Source organism: Equus quagga, chromosome 12, assembly GCF_021613505.1.
Source record: "Equus quagga isolate Etosha38 chromosome 12, UCLA_HA_Equagga_1.0, whole genome shotgun sequence".
NCBI lineage: Eukaryota > Metazoa > Chordata > Mammalia > Perissodactyla > Equidae > Equus > Equus quagga.
In genome coordinates, this window is record NC_060278.1 from 824,575 (window position 1) to 848,699 (window position 24,125).

General features: G+C 37.3%; 1 pseudogene; it reads left to right on the top strand.

Moving 5' to 3' along the window:
- Positions 1-2,057: 2,057 nt before the first annotated feature.
- LOC124248670 (EEF1A lysine methyltransferase 1-like) lies at positions 2,058-23,447 on the top strand (annotated as a pseudogene).
- Positions 23,448-24,125: the final 678 nt, after the last annotated feature.

Sequence of the window (24,125 nt, forward strand, 5' to 3'; positions counted from 1 at the left end):
TTGGTGACATCAAGGCTTCGTGAACCTTTATTTACAGTTTATTTAAATTGGCCAATCTACTCTAGCAATAGCAATCATCAAAAATCATTTATTAACCCCTCACGTAGGAATGATTTTCTGCATAGAGTTCATCAAATTTTACATAAATTGTACTAGTTAAAAATTTCCAGATGAATTTGTTACACCTCAATAAAGCTAAAAAAGCATTTACAGCTGTGTACTCCTACTGGTCTCCTTACACAGCCGTGCTAATGAGCATCAGGTCCCGGGTGCTACCCACAGTGAGTGTGCTGTCCCATTGTCTTCCAAGGCCACAGACTGTATATCTACACCACCAGCCAGTCATCCTGGAAATATATGCAGTGAATCACAGGGAGACGAAAGTGAATAGATTAGTATGACTCCATCCACATCTCTGAGAAAACAGCTTAATGCTCTTGTCTTACTTTTTGCCTCACCATCTTGTGTCCACCAACAAAGGAAACTACTCATTTGTTCATTCATATATTTGAAGAAGCATTTCTTGATTGTCTACTGTGTGCAAGACACTGTGCTAAGTAAGCATTAGGAACATATTGGTGAGCAAGACAAAAATAGTCCTTGGTATTATTAAACATACTCTAAAATAGAATACAGGCATTAAGCAAGTGTTATGCTAAATGCTAAATCATCATGATGGGGAAAGTTCAGGGAGACCTACCATTTTATAGAAACCAAGGAATATCTCTCTAAGGAGATGACATTTCAGCTGAAATTTAATAGTGGAGAAGAGTATGGTCCAGACAGAGAGAATAGCATGCACTATAAGGCAAGAAAATGAGAGAGTAGTGAGGAGGTCATAAAAATCACATCCCAAGGGTTAATGGAGGGTTGGATGGGGGTAGTGGCAGAGGGAGTATAGAGAAATAGGGTGATTTGCCAAAAGTTTGGAAAATAGAACTAGCTAAACATAGAACTTTGTGGGGTATGTTGAAGGGGAAGTGAAGGGAAGAGACTGATAAAGGAAAGTAGAATTCAAGGATTCATCTCTGGTCTGGAGCCTCACTAGCTGTTGAGGAAACCTTCACTAAGCGAGGGAACACTGACAGCAAACGGCTCCAGAGGAAAACTGAGTTTAGTTTCAGAATAATTAAGTTTACAATGCCTGAAAAGCATCCTCGTGAAGATATCTGAGAGACAATTTAACATATGATTCACAAGAGCGTTCTGGCTGAAGATAAAAACTTAGGAGTCTTCAATATATTAATTAGATTGGAAATAAAGCCATGGGAGAAGATGATATCACACAGGGAAAGCACATACAGTGAGAAGAACATGAGGTCCAGGAGAGACACTGAGAAAATCAATATTTAATGAAAGAGGAAGAGGGGCCCACAAAGGAGAGTTAAGAGGAGAAGTAAAAGCCAAGAGAGTCACTATCAGAAGTCCCAAAGAAACAGGTTCTCTCAACACTGCCGGTGGGAAAGGACACTGGAGTAATTTCTATGGTGAGCAGTTTGCCAATATGCGTCGATATTAAAAATGCACCTTCAACCTGACTTCACTTTTAAGAAGTTTACTCTCTATATAGGCACACATACACGAAATGACATACGGACAGTGATATTCTTTACATTAACGTTAGTAATAATATGAGATGGAAAACAATCTAAATGGCATACAATAGGGAACTGCTTAGATGAATTACATCACAACCGTAGAACGGAGTACATTGCAGCCGTCAAAAAGTGCTTTTTACATATTGCCTCAATGATAGCGTTAAGTGAAAAAAGCAAACACTTCATGTATAGTAGGTTACCGTACTTATATGTTATATTGCGTATGTTAAATAAACATATATGTTAATATATATATATGAATGGAAATGAGAAAATGGAGACAAAAAGTATGAACATCCCTCTCTAGAAAGTGGTCATGAAAGCAAAGGGAGAGAAAGGGGTTATTGCTGCTGCATAATGTGGAATCAAGGGCTGGCTTGGTTGAGATTAGAGATGAGGCTATTTAAGCGTTGACACTAAGGAGGCAGTCAGGAGGAAAAGTTGCAGATAAGGGAGAACATGAGGATGATGGTGGAACCAGGCCCCCAGGAGATGAAGGAGATGAGATCCAGAGCACAGGGGAGAGGAGAAAGGACATCTTTTCCCAATGTAATAGATGGAAGGAGGAAAAGCATGGTGTGCACACAGGGAAGGTACAGATTAGTCACGAGAGGTTAAAGAAACTCCTTTAATTAATTTTATTTTCTCTCTGGAGAATGCTTAGAATCCTTGGGGAGGTGTAAGTCAGAAGTCTGAGAAATAGAACAAGGTTTAGAATTGTGAATATGACAAATAGGAAGCCTAAGTGATCTGGCAACTTTAGAGGAATTGTTGGATGGCATTGATGATACAGTTGATAATTTCCTGCAATATTCATTCTCACTTTATTTACACTTTATCAAAATCCTACCCATGCCAATTTAAGAAGGGTGACCAGGCACACCAGTTTACCTGCCTTCCTCCCAATGTCCTACTGAAATGACAGTAATGTTTACAAAAGAAAATTTTTTTCTACAGCGTTGAGAATGAGAATGGAAGTGATGAGGAAACTTGAGATTTTGATGAATTTCAGACTGAAGAACTGATAGATAAAGCAGAGTTTAAAAAGCCCAGGGGCAGAAGGAACAGGCGAGAGTCTGCAGCAGAGCGGCAGCAAGCATGGGAAGGCACTTCTGGTGAAAGGCGAGTCCAGACAGCAGCAGGACATTAAACAAGGACACTTATTGCAGGAGTCTTCGTCAACCACTGGGACACAGAGGAAGAAGTGCGATTATATAAGCCGGTAGAGAGAAAGAACAAGTTATCAACAAGGAAACGAACTGTTGTCAGATTTCTCATCAGCAACACTACAGGTTAAAAGAAAATGGAGAAATGCCTTCAAAGTCCCGATGGCAAATATTTTGAACCTAAAATTCTGTGTCCCATGAAACTATCAAGTATGAAAGAAAAATAAGAGTATTTTTGCAAGTGCAAGGACTTAGAAGGTTTATTTTTCCAGACTGTTGCTGAAAGAAAAAAAATCTAAATTATAATACCCTCCAGCAAAATGAAGAAAAAGAAAACACTGTAACCAAGAAACAGTAGATTTAATTCAAGATTGCAAGAAAAGTAATTTCAAGTTGGCAGTGGTCAGTTAACCTAAATCCAAGTAAAATGTCTCCAAGAAGAATTACTTTAGTAAATACTATAATTAAAAACTCGAATGACTTTAGTGGTAGGGTGAAGGCATAGACCATTTATCAGTGAGGAAAAAGTAAGGCAATTGGAAACACCAGGGAAAACAAAAACCTGTTTAAGAAATCATGACGCAAATATATAATGGTATTAGGAAACATCATCTAAATTTGATAGATGAAAAAAAAGTTTAAAAGTAATATTTAAAATTACAAAAGTTATTACTAACAGATTACTAAAATATAGTATTAAGGAAAATTGGGAGGAAGAGTGAGCAAGAAGAGATGGAAAGAAATTTACTTACAGTAAGTTAAAATTCTTAAGCTTTCATAGCAGAAAATATTTCTCCTTTCCTTTGTTATATATATGCAATAAAAAAGCCTAAAAGTTCACTGCTACACAAATTCAGAAGTAGCGCTTTCTTTACGTCATAGCAGCATAGTAAAAACAGCATGTGTTTTGGAATAAAACAGACTAGGGTCCTGGATCTGTTACTTATAAGCTGTGCATCCACGGGCAATTTACTTAAGCTCTCTGAATCTTAGTTGGAGAAGTAAATTACCGAGAGTATATTAAGAGCCCAGTTATTGTCTTCCACACTGTGGGCTCACAATGAATATCTATTAGTATTGCTATTATTATTTATAGAATCTTCTTGAAACAAGAACTCAGCATGTGATATGGTTGATGACTACTTATTACGAGGGATGTGGCTTTATTAAGAAAGTCGCAAAATGGGAAGCTCTGCTGTTTTGTGTTAACATTTAATTTGTATTAACATTAATTGCCTGAGTAAAAGGAATAGAGAATTGTTTACACTCGCTGAGGATGAAGGGGGAATAGTGTGTCCCTGATCCCTGGGGAGTCCGAGAGCGGTAATTATCATCACAACCTTAGATGAAACATTTCAACATTTTAAAGGACACTTTACTGGAAGCTAAATAATATGCCAAATTTCTTTGCTTTTGTTTGAAATAATATTAGCTCATTTATGGGAGCATTGGTTTTCTCTTGCTTATCCCCTCTATTTGGCAGTTAGTTTTATTTGCCTTGATTAATTAAAATTGGCAATTATATCTATTATTTAACAAATGAAGTTCCTTTGGTAAAAACGGTTTTTTGATAACATGGAGCCCACATGAAAAAGAGACTTGAAGTGGCCTCTTAGGCTGATATCTGCCCTGCACCTGTGTTTGCACGAAGGGGTCTCCCTGAACAAGCCTGGCCTCCCGCTCCACCCTCGCTCTCCCTGGGAAAGACAGCAGGCGACCTGACGGGAGCCCGGGAGGGGGGACAGGATACACACGCTCCGCTCCTCTGCACGGGGCGGTGCAGAGCTCCCAGGCGCCTGTGCTCCTTGTGCGCGGCTGGAGAAGGCGCTTGGGCCGCTGGCGCAGCCTGTCCTGTCGTCGACGCGCAAGCGCAGTTTGGGTGCGCAGAGGGCTGGGAAGCCCGTTGTGGAATACGTAGAGCCTTATATTCTAAGCTCAGGCTTTAACAGTCGAAAATTTAAACTCCATCCGCCTAATTTTGCTGCCTCTCCTCTCTCCCTCTCAAAATTTTTAACTAAGGAGGGGGAAAGAGGTCCTAATTGCCCAGCCTCCTAAAATCTCAAGATAGTGCTAGGTGGGAACAACTAAGTTCAAGTCTCACATATCATTGAAGCAACTTGTTAAGCAACTACATACCAAGGAAAGGAGGTAAACAGAAATGCGAAGACTAATGTTGAAAATATAAGTAGTTGACTACGCAGTGAGACAGCGCTTATAACACATAACGAGCAGTTGGTATGTGTAATCAAATTCTATTGTGAGATAAATTGACATGTTTTAATTTTTGGCAACCTGTCTTAGTCTCCAAAAAGTGATAAACTCAGCAATAAGCACCCAAATGTCCATCTTCACCTTTTTACCCTGAATTGTAGAACTCCAGAATTTAAGGAGATCTACCATTTGTTTCTCATTATTGTGAGTTTAACAACAGATTTGTAGCTGCTGTTTTATAATTCTTGCAAAACCTTTCCATTTTGACCTATGGAACAAGAATTTAGATAAAAAAAATTAAAAACAAGCATTGAAAAATGCATAGTCAGGTTCAGGCTATAATAATATTTGAGGATCAAAATATATATTAAATTTTTATGTTAATGTGATCTTAATACTGAGCAAAACTTAATTTTTCTTTTTAATAAGCTTAAATAAATTAATAAAGTATAAATTCTCCTAGTTGTGTTCCTAAAGTCTGAGTATTCTAACAGCTTCTTAATTAAAAATGCTGTGGATAAATTATTACAAAGATAGGATGGTTCTGTTTGAGGTAATACAAATTGATTTTATTCCGTAAAAAATCATTTTTTTAAAAGTTTGGGATATTAGCCAAACAAGGCAGGAAATGGAAAGCATATTTAAAAAACTATAGGAGCTCAAAAAAAGAAAAAAATCTTTAAGGCAAGTCTTGACTAGTTGTCTAAATGAGCCAACAGCTATAGGCTGTCTTATTTCTATTCTCTACTCAAGGCATCATCAATTATAATTTTAAAGTTTTTTAAAGAATACAATATGTAGTTAGGATCTAGGTATCTTAATCATTTTTTAATATGAAAGAATTAATTCAACCACAAAAACGGTGTCTTAGATATATGACATGACATTGAGTCGCCTCCACATAATTCTTTAATTTTAGTAAAGTCTATGCTTATTAGTTAATTAAGGGTCAATACCTGTATCCAACTAGGAACTCAGTTTCTCGTAATAGTTATAAAATTATTAAGAATTTTCTATCATTTTTAACTGGTACTTACCAATGCAAACCGGATTTCCCTTTTTTAAAAACGTAAATTTTGGTTGAATATTTCATTATATTGGAGGGAAATATTTCAGGATTGAAGTTTGAGGACAACCTAAATGTCTTCAATATAAAAAGACAGGCTTGGGGCCGGCCCTATGGCGTAGCAGTTAAGTCCAACCTGCTACCATTTGGCGACCTGGGTGTGTGGGTTAGGAACCCAGGCGGACCTACACCACTTGTCAAGCCACGCTGTGGCAACAACTCACGTACAAAATAGAGGAAGATTGGCACAGATGTTACTCGGGGCTACTCTTCCTCAAGCAAAAAAAATAAAAAGAAAGAAAGAAAAAAAGATAGCCTTACTAATTCAAAGACTTGAAAGATATCAATCAAGGTGATTTTACCAACTACAGAACATTCAGATAAGTCACAGGGGTTACACTTCTTTGACATCTTTATTTTGGTTACTTTATTCTTGTCCTCGGGTTTGCATTTTTCTTGATCTTTGGTGCCTGGGAACACTTGACCAGTGTGGCAACTAGATCAGCCTTTAAATCGATTCTGGCTTCAGTGCTCCTCCCAACATCCACTGGCATCTACTTAGTCCTGAGCTCCAGGACTTACAATTCAGTGTCAGGGTCACTCAATTAGACCTTCTTAGTTTATGTAAAAATCTACTCATGAAAGCCATTCATTTGTCCCAGAAGGCGTATTTGAGTCAAAAGAAAAAAAACACTTAAAAAAATCAAAATGTATGAGCAACTCTATGTCACATTAACCCAAACCAATTAAATTTTCTACTATTTTCATATTTGGATGTAGTAGAATCTTCTAGATATTTAAAGATTCTGAGGTTGAAAGTATCTTAGTTTGCCTCAAGATAACATCAGAACAACCGATTTAGAAGTCAACAATTCCAGCAAACTGTTACTTACACAAACTATGAGCCTTATTTAAACTATAATTAGTCAAATTATTTTGTATTCAAAAAGACATCAGCATTTAGGAATTTTTTCAGATTGGAAATATTAAAAATTCCTTTAAGATAGTAAATCAATTATAACATTTTAAAATTCCTTAATTGTCAATTATTCAACATCAGTAGTGGGCATGATTTAAGGGGATTTTAATGATAAAACCCAGACATTTGTATTTTTTCATAAAAGTTGGTTTCAAATACTTTAGTAGCATAAAAGGCAACCAAGCATTTAGAATAGCACAGTGCCATTGGAATATGAGAAATAAAACACAGTTCAATTAAGATAGATGGAGGAGATTTCAGATTCAATTCTGTCCATTTTTCTAATGTTTACATCTATAAAAAACTTCAAAAATGGATATTGGATTTTTTTTAATGAGGAAGATTGCCCCTGAGCTAACATCTGTGCCAATCTTCCTCTATTTTATGTGAGATGCCACCACAGCATGGCTTGAGGAGTGGTGCTAGGTCTGTGCCCAGGATCAGAACCTGTGAACCCCAGGCAGCTGAAGCGGAGTACAGGAACTTAACCACTCAGCCATGGGGCAGGCCCCTGGATATTGGATTGTAAACTGTATGTTTTTAAAAGCAGCTTTTCGATCTGCCCAGATAGATGCTGGCTCACAAGCCCTTGCCAGGTGTTCATTAGTGATGGCGTGTAAACTTCTCCCCTCCCACCCCCACAGGACAAGACAGCGTTCATAAGCACAGGAGAGCCACGGAAATGCAAATGGGACAGACCTAGTTTTTGCTGCACAGCAGAAATCACATAAATTTTATTTGAATTTTAGGAAGAAATCCTGTCAGTTTAGAAACCCTCAAGAAGGTAAATCAATTGATCTTTGAAGTCAGCCCAATTACTCACTTAAAAATTTTAAGGTGGGAAATATGCCAGCAGTGTTCTAAAGAGTCCTATCGCAAAAACACAAGCTGGGTGTTTGAACTTGTTTCACAGAGTAAGGAAGAGTGAAAGTAAACGCAAATGTGAAGGAAAGAAATAGAATTCAATAAAACAACTAATAAATCACTGGTTGGATGCAATTTTTCACTCCCCTAATGCTTGTGTTAGCATCCCATAGACACAGACCACGTGTATGTGGCAGGTATATAACTTAGCAAGAGCTACAAACTTTTTTTTAGTGTAAAGGAAAAGGAAGTCATCTAGTTTCACAATGGGCAAGTTTTCTGAACGGTGGACTTACAGTGAATTACTAGTTTCTGCAAATACAACAAAGTACTACTCAAGACATAAGCTCTGATGCATTTCATAATGCTTCAACTTCAAATAGGAAAGAATAATTACAAATGGACCTTGTTTTATAAGAAATTTGCTGAAAAGAATACATTTTTCACACAAAATGTTGAAGTTAGGCTAAACAATCAGCAATTACATATACATATATAATGACATCTTATCAGAAGATCTTGTTAAAGGTCTTCTTATGACCTGATCCTCTTCCTCAAAGGAACATACAATCACTCTCAGTGGCTCCTGCCCTTTTCTACTTCCTCATAACTTTCACACACAGGACTTGTCGCATCATCATCTTCTTGGTCATCCTCTCAATGAGGAAGAGAGAAACCTAAGAAGAAAACGAGGAAAGCAGACACCCACTTTTTTGTGGCTATTACCGCCCACCCTTACTCCTCTGAGTGGCCTGACAGACTTGTACCTTTACTGTCTTTCCCTTGCCAACCTCCACATGCAGGACAATTTAAATACATCCTCAAATGGTTTTATCAGGAGAAATTTGCAGTGCAAAGGCTGGTTTGTAAACACTTAACTAATACATTGTTGTTCTGATTACCAAACTCCATTACTTTCATATAAAAGGTCCTCTCTTTCTTTACTCCTAAATATTTTACCACCATATTAGTTTTTAATGTTGTAACAAAACTATCAAATCATAACGTTTCCAACATCAAGGGAAGAAAATGCAAAATACATGACGGGAAAAGAAAAGAGTTGAATATCATTGATTACAGTTTAGATTAAACGCCTGCACAGCAGTGTTACTTCCTGCCTTGCTGACTTTATTATTATTTGTAGACTACCTCATTCCACCACAGGAATTGAGACAACATGCAAAGCGATGTATCTAGAGCAGATGAGGGGAAGAGGAATGGAAGGGGAAGGGGAGAAAGAAGAAGAGAGCATGGACGTCAAAGGGTCCTGATCATACCTGTGATTTAAAATTTTTTACTCCAATTACAAAATGATGTTATTTGTATTTTAGACATGAGCAAGGTTGTAGGGTTAAATTTAAGGGCAAGTAAGATCTTCCCGAAGTTAACATTGCTTTAGAGTCACCCTGATGACAAATATACTTTCCACATCACAGTGGCTGGGGGATGGCGAGAAAAAAGGTTCTCATCTTTTTCTACAACCTTGGTTCCCCTAAACCAGAGAGATGGAGAGAGATTCAAAATGCTGTTTTCCAAGACCTCCTGCACAGAGGTACTACTACAGAAAAATGTGTGAGTTAAAACTCACCAGCCTTTTCTACGTATCAGTACAAGAACCTGGAGCCTACTCTGCCCCGATTCTGGCAGTTCCCATCCAGACATTTCCCAAGTCCTCCCCTGCCTCCCTTCTCCTTCTCTTTGCATCCCAGCTTCTCCTGGAGCTGGCCCCACGGGCTCTGTATCTCTTGAATTAAACCCTGTCCCAGCCCACACTCTGCACTGAAGTCCAGTTGTGTCTACCTCAGCTGTAAGGCGATTATAATTTCCTCTTGCTCCAGTTCTCCTCTTCGACCCCAAGGACAGTGGCTCACAGCTCTGTGGTCTCAGGACCTCTTTACAATCCTAAATATGACTGAGGACTGCAAAGAGCTTCTTCAGAGGTGGGTTGGAGTGATTGGTATTTATCATATGGGAAATTAAAATTGAAAATGTTTTTATTTATGCATTAATTTATATAGAAATATCAGGAATAAACTCCCAATAATAAATGTATTAGCATAAATAACATTCTAAAAATAGCCACATTTTCTATAAAAAAAATAAGTGAAACTTGCCATTGTTTTACAATGTTGAATGTCTGGCTTAATAAGAAACAGCTGAATTCTCATAACTGCTTCTGCATTCAAGCTGCTGTGACATGTAGTTTGGCTGAAGTGTATTAAAACCTGGTCTTACACAGATATGTACCTAGAAAATGAGAAGAGATATTTTAACGGTTTTCAGATAATTGTGGTAATACAGCAAATCGTAAAAAGTAATAGTTTGTTAAAGGTTAGATGCAACATGCCATGTGAAAGCACGTGAATGAATTTTGCATATCTGCTGCATCAAAATCCATTGGTTTTGCACTTTGAAGGAGTAAGTTTACTCATGCATGGTTTGTAGTGTTGGCCATATGGGATATATCAGTTCACTGAGTTATGCATCTCTTCTGAATATTAACATATTTCACTGAATAATATTAAAAGATCACATTCATTAATATCGTCATGAATCTTGTTAGAAAAGTCTTGAAGTATTGGAAAGCTGTCAAGATCATGGGAGCAGATACAAGTTTTTCAAAATTCTAATTTTCGCTTGAAAAGCTCAAATTTTATCACAGGCAACAAACATTATCAGTTGTTTTCCTTTAAGTGACAGCCTCATTTTGCTCATTTTTGAGAAAATGGCTGCCAAATATCCACGTCTGAATAAACATATTTTATCTCTCAGGTGTTCTTGTGAGTAAAAAGGTGTTCTGTGTACAAAGGGGCCACAATTCTACAACTCCAGTAATGACACAGTGCTCTCCTAGAGACACTGCTGTCCTTTGATATTAGAAGTGCTTCTATGTAAAGCCCGTTTCATCACACAGAACATTGAAAACACATGGACTCCAGAGTTAAGACTTAACAAAATTAATAGTTTTACTGCTACTCCCAGGAAATTCTTAGGAGAAACCAGATGTTTTTTTCCTACTGAGAGTGCATGGTGGTGAAGAATAGACTGCTAGTACAGTTAGGGCCACTGTGCTGATTCAGGCACTGTTGCTCCTGTATCGTCACAGCAAAGGTGCACAATGGAAAACAAATAGCATCTTAGCATTGCCATGCAAATAGTTTTACCTTTTGAATCCCTTGAAAGGTTCCCAGAGACTCCCAGGGGTCCACAGACCAGGCTTTGGGAACCTCTGGTCTAGGGTTTTCATGCTTTAACCTTTCTCAGCATATTCAGGGCTAAGAAACTTGGAGAAGAGGGGCTTTTCCAGGAAGGACCAACAGTTAAGGAAGGTCCCAGAAGAAATCTGGAAAGTTGGAAGATTTTAATCATGTGAGGATTTTATCAGGGCCAGTCCTGAAACAGAATGAGAGAGTGGAAATTTTGAGCTGACTGGAAATTAGTTCCAATACCTTTGACTTTCAGCCTACAAGAGGAGCTGTGGTGAAAGCAGCAGGCTGAAGGGAGGTGGGGAGAAAGCCAGTGATGTAAACACAGGCATCTCTTCTTCTGCACAGACTCAGGAAATTTTAGCATGGATGCTAATGTGGTCCTCGTTCCCCTGTCTTGTACAACTGTGAGCTTCCAAAATCCATCCTCTAAGCTGGGGGGCAACAAATGTTTTCTGTAAGGGGCCAGATAGTAAATATTTTATATTTTGTGGGTCACACAGTTTCTGTTGCAACTACACAGCTCTGCTGTTGTGTAGCAAGTAAGTTTCAAAATCTTTATGTATGGACACAAATTTGGATTTCATAAAGTTTTGTATGTCACAAAATATTATTCTTTTAATTTTCTTCCAACCATTTAAAGATCGGACTTGGACTGTGGGCTGTAGTTAGCAGACTATGCTCCCACCCCAAAGAGAGACGCTAATGAGAAAAAATGGGAGTCCGACGAAGGGTAACTTGGATAAATGAAGGCCCTTTAATACTCTTTGATTTCCATCTTTATTTCAGGCTGACCTTATACACTGGTCAGCCAAGTACATGTGGCATTGTTTTCTTAACACTGCTGATAAAAGTCACAAGCACTCTGACAAAAAAGAAGTCATGGAACGTAAAATACACAATATAACATAGCATAACAATGTAATATATTGTGATAACAACAGTTCGAATTTTTATTAAATTCTGCCAGTTTTCATCTACAAAGCTATTCCACAAAATTATGTTTGTATGAAAAAAAAGAAAAGAAAAGAAACTAAACAAACTCCCCTCTGCATTTGGCCCCAGGCAGAATAAAAAAATGTAAAAACAGAAATATGAGTGTCTCTAAGCAACTCGGTTCCGCAGGATCTAACCTGTTGAACAAGGCCGCTGTGAAACCTCAGGGTGAGTGGCTGGATCCGCTCTATCCCAGGAGTGCCCTCCCTGCCTGCCCAGCTTCTGCAGAGTCGAGAGACTCCTCAAGCCCCATTCAAATCTTATCTTTTTGGTAAAGCCTTCTCTGTAGGTCATCTCTCACATCTGAATTCCTAGGCATTCCTTTATGGTGCTGTTTATTTGACAATCATACTGATTAGTGGGGTCTTTTCCAGTGTTTTCTTAAACTGCTTTTCGACTCCTGAATGTTTAACTGTAAACCCATAAAAAATCACAATCCTCTTCTAGTTTCTTGTAATTTCTGTGTCCCTTAGCACAATGCCTCATTCACAGTAAGAGCAACCCAATAAGTACTTGGTTAAAATCAAATACAAGTAAAAGAATACATTTTTTGGCCTATTCTTCTTCATGATTTCTCCATTCAATGTCTTCTTCATTCTCCCAGAAAGAAATTTTCTCCGTATTTATCTTGCTTTAGAGTTTTTAATCTACTCAAGAAATTTTTTTAACCTAACATTGAATTTACAAACTAACATTATTTTGTTAGTTTTTCCATTCAGCACTTTGATACTATTGCCTAATTATTCCCTTTTCATTTTTTTCAAATCCTAAGAATTTAAATGACTTTGAGGTGTCTTTTTGATGTGTTTTCAGTCATGCTGAGCTGGGTTCTTACCATTAACCAGGTTACCATTAGATCCCTGACCTTCAAAAAGGTTCTGGAGTTGCATCTATAAATTGGGTATAGAATGAGAGTAAGGATGTAGAGTTAGTACATGAGGAATGGGGTCAGGAAGCGTAGGATTGCCACATTGATTCTGACAAGCAAATGGATGGTGTCCACCACAGTTTTGAGTGCATATATCCTTTGACCCATCGTTGCACTTTTAGCATTTGGTTCTATGGATATACTTAGAAAAGTATTTCAAGATATATGAACAAGAATGTTTATTGCAGGATAATTTAGAGTAGGAAAAATATGGAACAACCTACATGTACATCAGTATGGAAATTATTGAATTAAATACATTATTTCCATAAAATAAAACACTATGTTGTATTTAAAAGAATGAGATAGGGCTGTGTATGCTGACATTGAAAATCTCTAAGATTTGTTATTTAATAGTTGAAAAATCAAGGCGCAGTGTGGGGCAAATAGTGTGATTTCATTTGAAAATATGAAATGGGCATTACTTATAAAGTTTTATACAAAAAATATTATTTTCCCTAAGAATACACACAAAATTGTTAACTATGATAACACTTAGTGAAAAATATTAGAAGGTCAGAGAAAGACAGTCCTCATTTTCCTTTCTTGCCTCTGTCATGCGCTGTACGGGTATCGTGAGCCTTAGATTGGAACTTACAGCAGATGCTTCACAAATGCCCACTGCCTTCACCTCATCCACGTGTCTAGTCACTGCTCCAGAGTGTTTTTAGAAAATATTTATGCCAAATTAGAAAATGCTTGAACTGTGATGAATCACCATCCAATCTGTAGTACTAACCTATGTAATTTACAAATCTAGATTTTTCACTACCCACACACCATTTATTATTTCATTTTCTAGATTGCTTTGAGATGACAAAATAAAATAAATCTGTATTTGAAACATTTTTCTTTTAAAGAACCTTCTAGTATAAACTGGACTATATATTTAGACACAGGAAATTTTTGAAATAGCCTTACTGAAGTTATATCTTTAGGTAAAAACACAAAGTTGTATGATGCTGACTCAGCCTGACTAATGGGAAAATAACATTTCATCTCACATTCTAACAGTCTGGCTAATCCAAAATAAGAACGTCTTCACCAAGCCCACATGAAAGAGAACAGAAGTAAAGAAAAGAAAAAGAAGAAAAGGATGAAAAAAACACAAAACAAAGGAAAAGAAGGAAAGAGAACTCGTCTCTTCTTGGGAGGCCAGCATGACATAGGCCAGAAGAGAAGTCAGAAGCGTGCTGGAGAAAGTATGATCCAGCCCATCTGCACTAACTCTTGCTGTACTGGAGTTATTACCTTTCTACTCTATATTTTCACTGATAAAAATGGATTTTTAATTATTTAGTCTGGTTTGGGTCACCTGTCAGAAATCATGATATAAATTACCTTATCTCAGTGTATTTCTATGGCAACCATTGAAAACCAAATATTACTTAGCCTTGAGTTATTCCAAAGTGCTAAGAAGAGACTCAGACACTGTAGACCATCCATGCTGCTCTGTGTCTGCTGCCAGTCACACCTCATGGCAACAAGGAAGGCATTGTGGTAGAGCATGGATTCCTCAGGAGCCTGTGTAACTCTTTCCTGGAAGGTAGATGGAACGGTCTAGTAAATACATGAGGCTTTATCAAACTAAACCTATGTTTAAGGCATGCTCAGGGTGAGAGGAAAATTTAAAAAGCAGTATGTTGAAATCCTTTCAGAAAAGGGCACAGCCTGATAATGTACAGAATGTTAATTGAAATGTTACAGAATTTTAATGTTACACAATACATTACAGAATTACGTTATAGTAATGTCACAGAAATTTACTTGCATACTTATCAGAACCTGAGGAAGAAGATCTGCAGAAGAAATCTCTGACATGACCCTTTCACTTAATGATGAATAAGCAGGGAATTTTTCTGACTTGCCTAAGTTGATACAACAAGTTAATATCATATCTAAGAAGAGAACATGCAGGAGTTGCATAAAAGGTTATCCACTAGAGAATACTTTTACCTTCAAGTACTCATAATAAAGGTAATCATGGAATACTTGGAATAATCAATTCTAGAACCAACCTAAATGTTGTTTTGGCCAGTTTGATTCTCTTTCCCACCAACCATTCATTAGAGCCAAAATACTAATCTGAATTCACTCTCTTTCTTCCCTTCATGGATTGGTAAACTCTTATGGAGTAGAGAACAGTATCAAAACACAGGAAAGGGATGGTCTAGTGGACACACCTGGGAACCGTGAAAGTAGCAGCTGTTGGAGGGATGTGTGGAGAACTGCTGCAATTCAGTGCAGAAAGGCCTAATTGAGATGGGGCCATCATGAAGGCCTCTTGGGAGGGATGCTCCAATGCACTTTGAAGAACAAGTAGGAGATAGCTGTGTGAACAACAGAGAAGGACATCCAGGTAGAGGAAACAGCATGTGCAATGACCAAGAGACATGAAAGTTTTCATAAAAATTTATGTCAAAGCACAAGTTGCAAAAGAACAATCCTAGGTGATGAGATTAGAAAAGCAAGGGTAGAATGTACAGAGTTTTGGTTGCCATGTTGAGTTTCAACTTGATCTGAAGGCTGACCTGAGACGTTTGCAACAGTCATTCTGAGCTATGTGAAAGATCTGGTAAAACAAGTAACAAGGGCATCTTTGCAAAGACCAACAAAGTGAAGTTAGAGCAATACATAATCGAAAGACAGGTGAGTGTAGGCAGAGAGGGATGGAGAGTTTTGAGAAAGGTGAAAGAGAAAACATGAGTAGCCATCAGATATTCTTGATGTAGGCACTGCATGGATAAAGTGGAATATGTATGGTGATAATGGATAGAAAAGACACTTTGCATTTTCACTTTCAGTTCTAGGTCAAGTTATAGAACTGGAAGAATTGCTTAGCTGTCGTAATTTTCTCAGTCTAGCCACAGATACCCTACAATATTTACTCAAAGCTTGCAGTGCTTTTGTAATTTTTCATTTTAACACTTTCATGAGGTTTGTAAGGGAAAGTCAAGAAAAAGGAAAGTATTTGTTGTTATCCATTTGCCATTTTGGTGTGAAAGTCACTGTATTTCCTTTTCTTATTCTTTTACCTATCTGCCAAACCAGAGTTTAAGTTCCTATTTTATGGGCAAAAATACTATATAATTTCTATCTCTAGCATAACACCTTAAATAATGTACGATATTAAACCATTTAATATTATTTCGGAAAAGGAGATCAATGGAAGATTTTCATACAACCCTCTATACTAGGAAAACAGCTACACGTCATTATCTAAAGAGTAATTTTGTACCTGTTAGATTTTCTCTTATCATGAGTTGTCAGAACCCTAGAGTAGTGAGGGGATTCGCCTTTATTAACTGTGTCAAGCTGTGGGGTAAGCATTTGTGAGTATTAACTATCACATTAATTGACTCTCATCTTCTTTCACTGAAATAAAAAAAATCTTCCTGTGTTTATATAAATTGTCTCAAATCCTTTATGGAAGCGAAAGGTATAAGTTACAAGATAGACTCTATGTACTGTAATATTCAATAAATATTCATGGTTAGTGATCATAGAATATATAGATAGCACCAAACCAGAATAAGAGAGAATATGACAAATCTTGGTCATGTTACTCTATTGTGGCCATCCACTACATTGTGTATTTGAGAAAGTATTTCCTCCCATTCTGCTTCACAGAAATAATGAGATACCAGTATTAGAGTTTCTTCTAAGGAAATTTCCTGGAGTGAAGGGAAAAATTAAGTGCACTGAGTTTGCTGAGGTTATCCAGGCTTCACTAATGAGGAACTTGTCTGTTCTTCTCCTTAAAGTCTAAACCTCTTTCAGTTTAGTGGGGTTACAAGTCTTATCATAAGCCTTCCCTTTTGAGTTTATAGGAAATTAAAATTTACCCTGTGCTAAATCAGAGTGTAAATAACTAATCCCTATGCTGCTTCGAGGGCTAGTTGAGATACTAGAGATGAGGCAGAAAATGATATTGCACTTCCCAGAAAATGAAAGAAGATTAAAAATTAGTATATTTGGCCACTGATCTAAAGACTCCTGGCAGAAGAGCCTTTGCAGAATCACCCAAGTTCTAACTGTGACATGAAAAAATTAGCTGGAGTTTTCCTCCATCTCTTCTTCCTGCCCTACTTTCTTCGCTAGAATAGATTACATACCCTAGGGGATGGTATGGTGTGCCGCCATGATCCACTTCCAGAATTGAGACTTTCACTGCCCCCAGCTACTTGGAATGTTGGGGCTGATGGCTCTCACTGAGATCCTCTTGAGGAACTGATCTCAACTGAAGACTTCTCAAAGGCAATAGTAGATGCCAGGAGAAAGGGAATGACATGCTCAAGTGCTGAAAGTAAATAACTATCATTCTAGAATTCTACAATCTGCTGAATGATGCTTCAAGGATAGGGCAAACCAAAGAAGTTCAGACAAGTGCAGAGAATTTACATTTAGTGGATCCTTGCTGAAAGAAGAACTAAAAGAGATATCAAGAAAATGACATTGAACCCAGAAAAAGGAGATACAAGAACTGATGAATGGAAGACATGTTAGAAAATCTGCCCAATACAATAGTAATCATAATGATCAATTATAGTGTAGAGAAACACAGTGGAAGTAAAGTGCTGAACAATATTACATAAAATGATAGGAGGTAATCAAAGTATTCTCAGGTCCTTGTGCCAATTGGGAGTTGGAAGAGATAATGATTAACTTCAAACACAAATAGGTCAAGTATGTATATTAAAAATGTAAGAGTATCCACTAAAAATATTGAATGTATAATTTCCCAACGAATAGTGGGAAATAAAGTAGAGAAGAGAAGCCTGATCAATCCATCTGAGAGTGTAAAAAGAGAAGACACCGATGGCAAGCGTAACTATTATGGGTGCTGCTGTGAGCCCCAGGAGCCCCTTTCAGGACTGAGGTATTCATTCCCTCAGGTGCTGAAAGTGGTGGCTATTTATAGCCCACTCTTGAAGGAAGATACTTTCCACAAGTTTACACTCTGTCTCTCGTGACAGCCCACATCCAGTAACTGGTCAAAGGAAGGATGGAAAAGTCCAACTCACTTGCCTCAATGTAAGATGAATCCTAAAAGCCATCTTAGCTCCAGAGCTCTCTTTAGGATAAGCTGAGGCTTTGGCTACAAATGCATCACAGCTCAATTCCTTGCTTTGTCCAATTCTGCCTCCTTCTTCCCTTACACAAAAGGGGTCACAAAAGCACTCCCCAATAAATGTCCTGCATGCAAGTCTCTATCTTAGATTCTTTCACCCAGGAATCTAGCTTAGGGCAATTATCTTGCGTGTGCTAGGCATTAGGATATAAAGATGAGTAGAAGAAGGCAAGGCATACCGAAGAAGTTACAAAGCCAATTTATCCAAATGGTTAGACTGTAGGTTCTAGAGGCAGACTTGCCAGTTACCACCTGTGTGACCATACATGAACTCCTTGAGCCTCAGTCTCCTTAGCTGTAGAATAAAGTTGCTGTGTGCTATGGAATGGATGTTTGTCCACCCCTAAATTCATATGTTGATGCCCTAATCCCCAGGGTGACAGTATTTGGAGGTGGAGCATTTGGGCGATAATTAGGGTAATTAGACCATGAGGGTACAGTCCTCACGATGGGATTAGTGCCCTCATAAGAAGAGACAGGAGAACTTGCTTTCTCTCCAAGGAGAGAAAGAAGAGGTCATGTGAGCACACAGCCAGGCATGGCCACCTACAAGCCAAGAGAAGGGGTCTCAGAATGAAACCTACCTTGCTGGCAATTCATCTTGAACTTCTCAGTCTCCAGAACTGTGAGAATGGATTATTTTAGTTTCAAGTCACGAGGTCTCTGGCATTTTGTTACTGCAGCCCAAGCTGACTGAGACACCACGGTATTAAATAGGAAGTGCTCAACAGTGCTAGACAATACTATTCATCGTATGTGAAAATATAATACCAGAGTGTTAAAAGTAAAGAAAGATAGGGGGCCCCCCGGTGGCACAGTGGTTAAGTGCACACATTCCACTTCAGTGGCCATGGGTTCGCCAGTTCAGATCCCGGGTGCGGGCATGGCACCCCTTGGCAAGCCACGCTGTGGTAGGCGTCCCACATATAAAGTAGAGGAAGATGGGCACGGTTATTAGCTCAGGGCCAGTCTTCCTCAGCAAAGAAAAAAAAATGAAGAGGATTGGCAGCAGTTAGCTCAGGACTCATCTTCCTCAAAAAAAGAAAAGAAAGTAAGAAAAAAAGATAAAAGTGGAATGGCTTTGTTTTGCCTCAAAAACGACTTTGAGAAGAGGTGATACTGGAGTTTGAACTTGAAAGATGAATAGGACAGTGTCAAACAGGGAAAAATTGAGATCTACTGCCAAGCAGAAGAAAGAACAGGAGCCAAATCACAAATGCACAGCAAACTGCAAATAATCTGCTTGAGATGGTGTATAGATGAAGGTGGCAGGAAGTAGGACTGGAAATATTGGAGCTAGCCTTTGCAGCTTGGATTTTATTCTGTAGTATGCAACAGAAAATTCCAATGCCTTTATAAACGAATGTGTGACATGATTAGACTTGTATTTTTAAAGGATAAAAACCTAACCACAATGGCAAGGATTTATTGAAAAATTAAGGAGAATATGGAGCCAGGAGACTTGCAAGGAGCCTAAAGCATGGGTTCCAAGCAGAAGGTGAGAACAGGCTGAACTAGGTCAGTGGCAGAAGAAATTGATACTGAATAAGTGACTTTAAAACCCTTAGAAGGCAAAGTCAAAAGGATATGAGCTGCATAGGTGAGAGGAGAGGAAGGCAGAGGAGTCCAAGCCGGTCTCTGAGTGCTCTAACTTAAGTAAGCAGTTGAGAGATGGGAGAGACTAGTTTTATCTTGAACATGATCAGTTTAAGATATTAGATTAGCAAAAAATTATGTAAGAGGACTAGAGGGAAAGAGGCTAAATAAAAAACAGAACAATACTTGAAGAATGCTGTCATTGTGCATGGAGAAACAGTCTTCATCTGTCAGTGTGGCTGCAAAATAATTTTCTACCTGGTTACATTAGCATATGGAAAATGTGTGTTTCTTTCCCCATGGAAAAAGAACACTTATGCAGTGAATGCATAACAAGTCTGAGTACTTCATTCTGAATACCTGAATGTGGGTTTTCAATGGACAATTCAGACTGAATTTCAGGCACTGTTCACTAATAATTTATAATATGCATAAATAGCCTTCTCTATTAGATTTATATCCATGAATTTAAATTAAGATCCACTTAGTCTGATGCCTTGGAGTCTAGTTGAAAATGTGCCAAAAGTTTGGCTTTTAGGTTTTCAAGCTTTGGGGGGATTAATTCATCCACCAGAAGCACACTAATTCCATATGTCTGAGTTTAGATGTATTTGCTACTTCTGAGAGAAACAATGATGACACTATGCTGACTTTCAAAATGAATCAAATAAAAGGAAAAGCATAATTCAAAGCCACATTTGGATTCATTTGCACATATTTGTGACTTAAAAGATTTTTGTCATCATTTGACTGGAGCCCTGTTGGAAACTATTTATGAGTCACTTCTGGAGAGCTCTTTTCAGGATGCTCAGCTTTAAATTGCACCCAAGGCCTGTTTTGCTTTCCCTGATCATGTAACCAGCTGACGACCTTTGTATAATTGTGTCTCTGAAGCCCTGTCAGCAGGACAACTCCAAAGCCATGTTTAAATCTAGTGGAAACATGAAGCCCAAGATGAAATTTAGCACTTGCACACTCAACTTGAGAGGTTCTATGGTAAAAGAAGGCAGACTAGGATGAAATCAGAAAATTTCATCTGGACATAAAACCATTCATTTCGAAGACATTAAAATGGCTGCCTGGGAGAAATTGTACCTCCAAAACTTTTAATACTACCTTATATATCAATAGGTCTAGTGGCAAGTATACAGAAAGTTTTATAAGTATTTCATGACAAAAAATGAGCTTTACTATCAAATTGTATGTATTGCCATTTTCCACTCATTCAGCAATGGATCTCCTTCATGAAAGGTCGTATTGTATTGTATGTGCTGATGTTTCTCCAGCTAATCAGCAAACACTCACTGAGCTCTTAGGGATACTGAAATGTGCTTGATAAAATGAAAGTAAAATATTTTTAATACAAGTGTATAAACACTCCTTATGTTTTAAGAACAGACAAATGGAGGGGAGGGACACTCTGGCAAAGATGAAGCTACATAGAATTATGTACATCAATCTTCTTCATGTACCTAGCCCAAAGAGAGCATCCAGAGCTATGATGTCAAACAGCTAGTGCTGTTTTTAACAATTCTAATTATCCATTTTAAGCTTCTAGAAAAACATCCTTTGCTCCATATTTCTCTGATTTTCAAAGTCTAGAATGAATAGTATCACATCAGTGCATGTGTGAAGATTTGAAACATATCCCTAAACTTCTTTGACTCTCCTCTCATTGAGAGGTGAGGGCAAAGTCCTCTCCTAGAGATTGGGCTCTGATTTCTTGACCAATGCAATGCCAGTGGAGGTGATGCTGTGCCAGTTTCTGGGCCCAGGCCTTAAGAAACTGAGAACTTAACTTTTTATATCTTGACACACTCTTTATTGGAACTCAGACAATTCTCTGAGAAAGCCAAGCTGCCCTGTGGAGACATCTACGTGGAGAAAAATCTACAGAAGGAAAAAAGACTAGATACCATAGCTCTGGTTTAGTTGACCCAGCCAATGTCAGGTGGAATGGAGATGAGGTATTCTTACTGAGTCCTGCTCAAACTGAAGATTCACAAACAAAAGACTATCAAAGTATCAGAATTGCTAGAAACATCAAAACAATAGAATGTCCAGAAATTATAAATATATAATATATATGTGTATATATAGATACATACATCACATATGCATGCATTACATATATATACACACATAGTGAAATTCAAAACACAAGAAAAGACTTAATTAGCTGATTAGACACAACTGAAGAGAGGTTTATAAACAAGAAGTTTTTAAAGCTGGAAAAATTCTATCAAATGTGTAACACAAAAAACAAAAATGGATAGAAAGCATGAAGGAACAGTAAATGAAAATATAACTTTGTCATGATGAATGAAGAATAAGCAATATTTAAATGGATAATGGCTGAAACTTATGCAGAATTTAAGAAAGCAATGTATTCTCCATTAAAATGCCCAAAATATTAAAAGCAAGACAAATAGAAGGAAGAACACATCCTGAAAAAAAATGTGGGTAAGACTAAACAAATATTGCCTATATAAGTCAATTAAAATAATATTTAATTTCTTGGGTTTAAAAAAATCTTTAAAGAATTTGTTTGGATAACATTAATGTATAAAACTAGAAAGGGAATGGTGACCAGAATTAAAGTGTCTCCAGGCCCTTGTATTACTTAAGGATAGAGTAAATATTCCAATTAATTTTAGACACAATGAAGTGTGCATATTACTGTTTCAATGGCAATGATCAAAAGAATTTAAAAGAAATTATATCTTCCAAACAATAGTTGAAAAATAGAATTAAAAAAATGATAAATCCAAAGAAACTCAAGGGAAAACAATAAGCACAGATAAAAGAGACAAGTAAAAAAATGCAAAATAAAAAATTAGGATGAGTATTGAAGTTATAAACTTGAAAATACCTCAACTTCCATAACAGAAATAAACTAGAAACTAATTACAAAAAGATATCAGATAAATATCCTCAATATATGAAAATTAGAAAATATTATCAACCAAATGAATGTGCAACATATCAAAATTTGTGGCATAAACACAGAGGAGACACAAGGGAGAAGAAGGTTATATGAAGATGGAGGCGGAGATTGGAGTGATGTGCCTACAAGCCAAGGAAGACCAAGGATTGCCAGGAGCCAGCAGAAGCTAAGAGAAACACATGGGCTGGTTTCTCCCTCACTGCCTCGAGAAGAAGCCAATCCTGTCACCTCCTTGATTTCAGACTTCTAGCCTCCGGAACTCAATTGAGCCAGCTTTGGTATAGTCAGGAAACCACTTTATAGTTTGCAAATGAAACAATTGAAGCTACTAGAGAAGGAGGCAGACTAGCATGTGTAAACGCCCCCAGGGTTTACCAGAAACGGAGGTGCAGAAAGAAGACTTTTCTGGACCCAGCTTTGAATTTGTCAAAAGATTTGTCATATGTGGAATGAGCTTATTTTCTACAATTACCATAATCTTTTGAATTTACCCTCAAAAAATTGCAAATAGTTTTGACATTGCAATGGCAGATCCTCCTCATCTTTCTGAGGAATGTCTCAGAAAAATGTCAGAGACCATCAAGTTTCTAAATGGGGCAAGGTTCTGCTTGTGCCATCCCATAGCGCTTTCATGGAGAGTATGCAGCAAAATGTCTTGAAGTGAAGATATGCAAGTTTATTCCAAGACACACCCAAAATTTGGCAAGTGAGTTTGTCTGCTATGTGAATTATTGTCCTGGGCTAGACTGTGAACTCTAAATACAGATAGTAGTATAAAACAATGTGTGCTGTGTGATGTTTCTCTTTTTTTATTTTCTTAGCAGATTGAGAAGTTATAACCCTCTCTTCCAAAACTGGGGTTATCCCTGGCCTAAATTTCAAAATAAAGAATACAATATCTAAAAATAAAAAAGGGTTTGTGGGCTGCAGCTAAAGAAGAGCATAGAGGAAGAATTGTAGCAATAAATTATTATGTTAGAAAAGAAGAAAAGTTCCAAATCAATAATACAAGCTTCCTTTTGAGAAACTAGAAAAAGAAGAAGTTCAAAACCAGTAAAAGTAAAAACAAAAAATATATAAATTAGCATAAATTAATGAAATAGAAAAAAAGAAAAATAAGTAAACTGAAACCCAAATCTGATTGTTTGAAAATATCAATAAAAATGATAAACTTCAAGCCATACTATTCAAGAAAAAAAGAAAGAAGGTATAAATTACGAATATCAAAAATGAAAGAGGTAATGTCACTAAAGATGCTGGAGAGAAACAATAAGAGGATGCTAAAACAACTCCATGTTCAGAAATTAGACATTTAGATAACCTACGTGAAATGGATGAGTTCCTTCAAAGATATAAACCACTAAAATTCACTTAAGAAGAAACAGATGATCTGAATAGTTCTAGTATATAAATTGGAATTATAGTTAAAACTCTCGT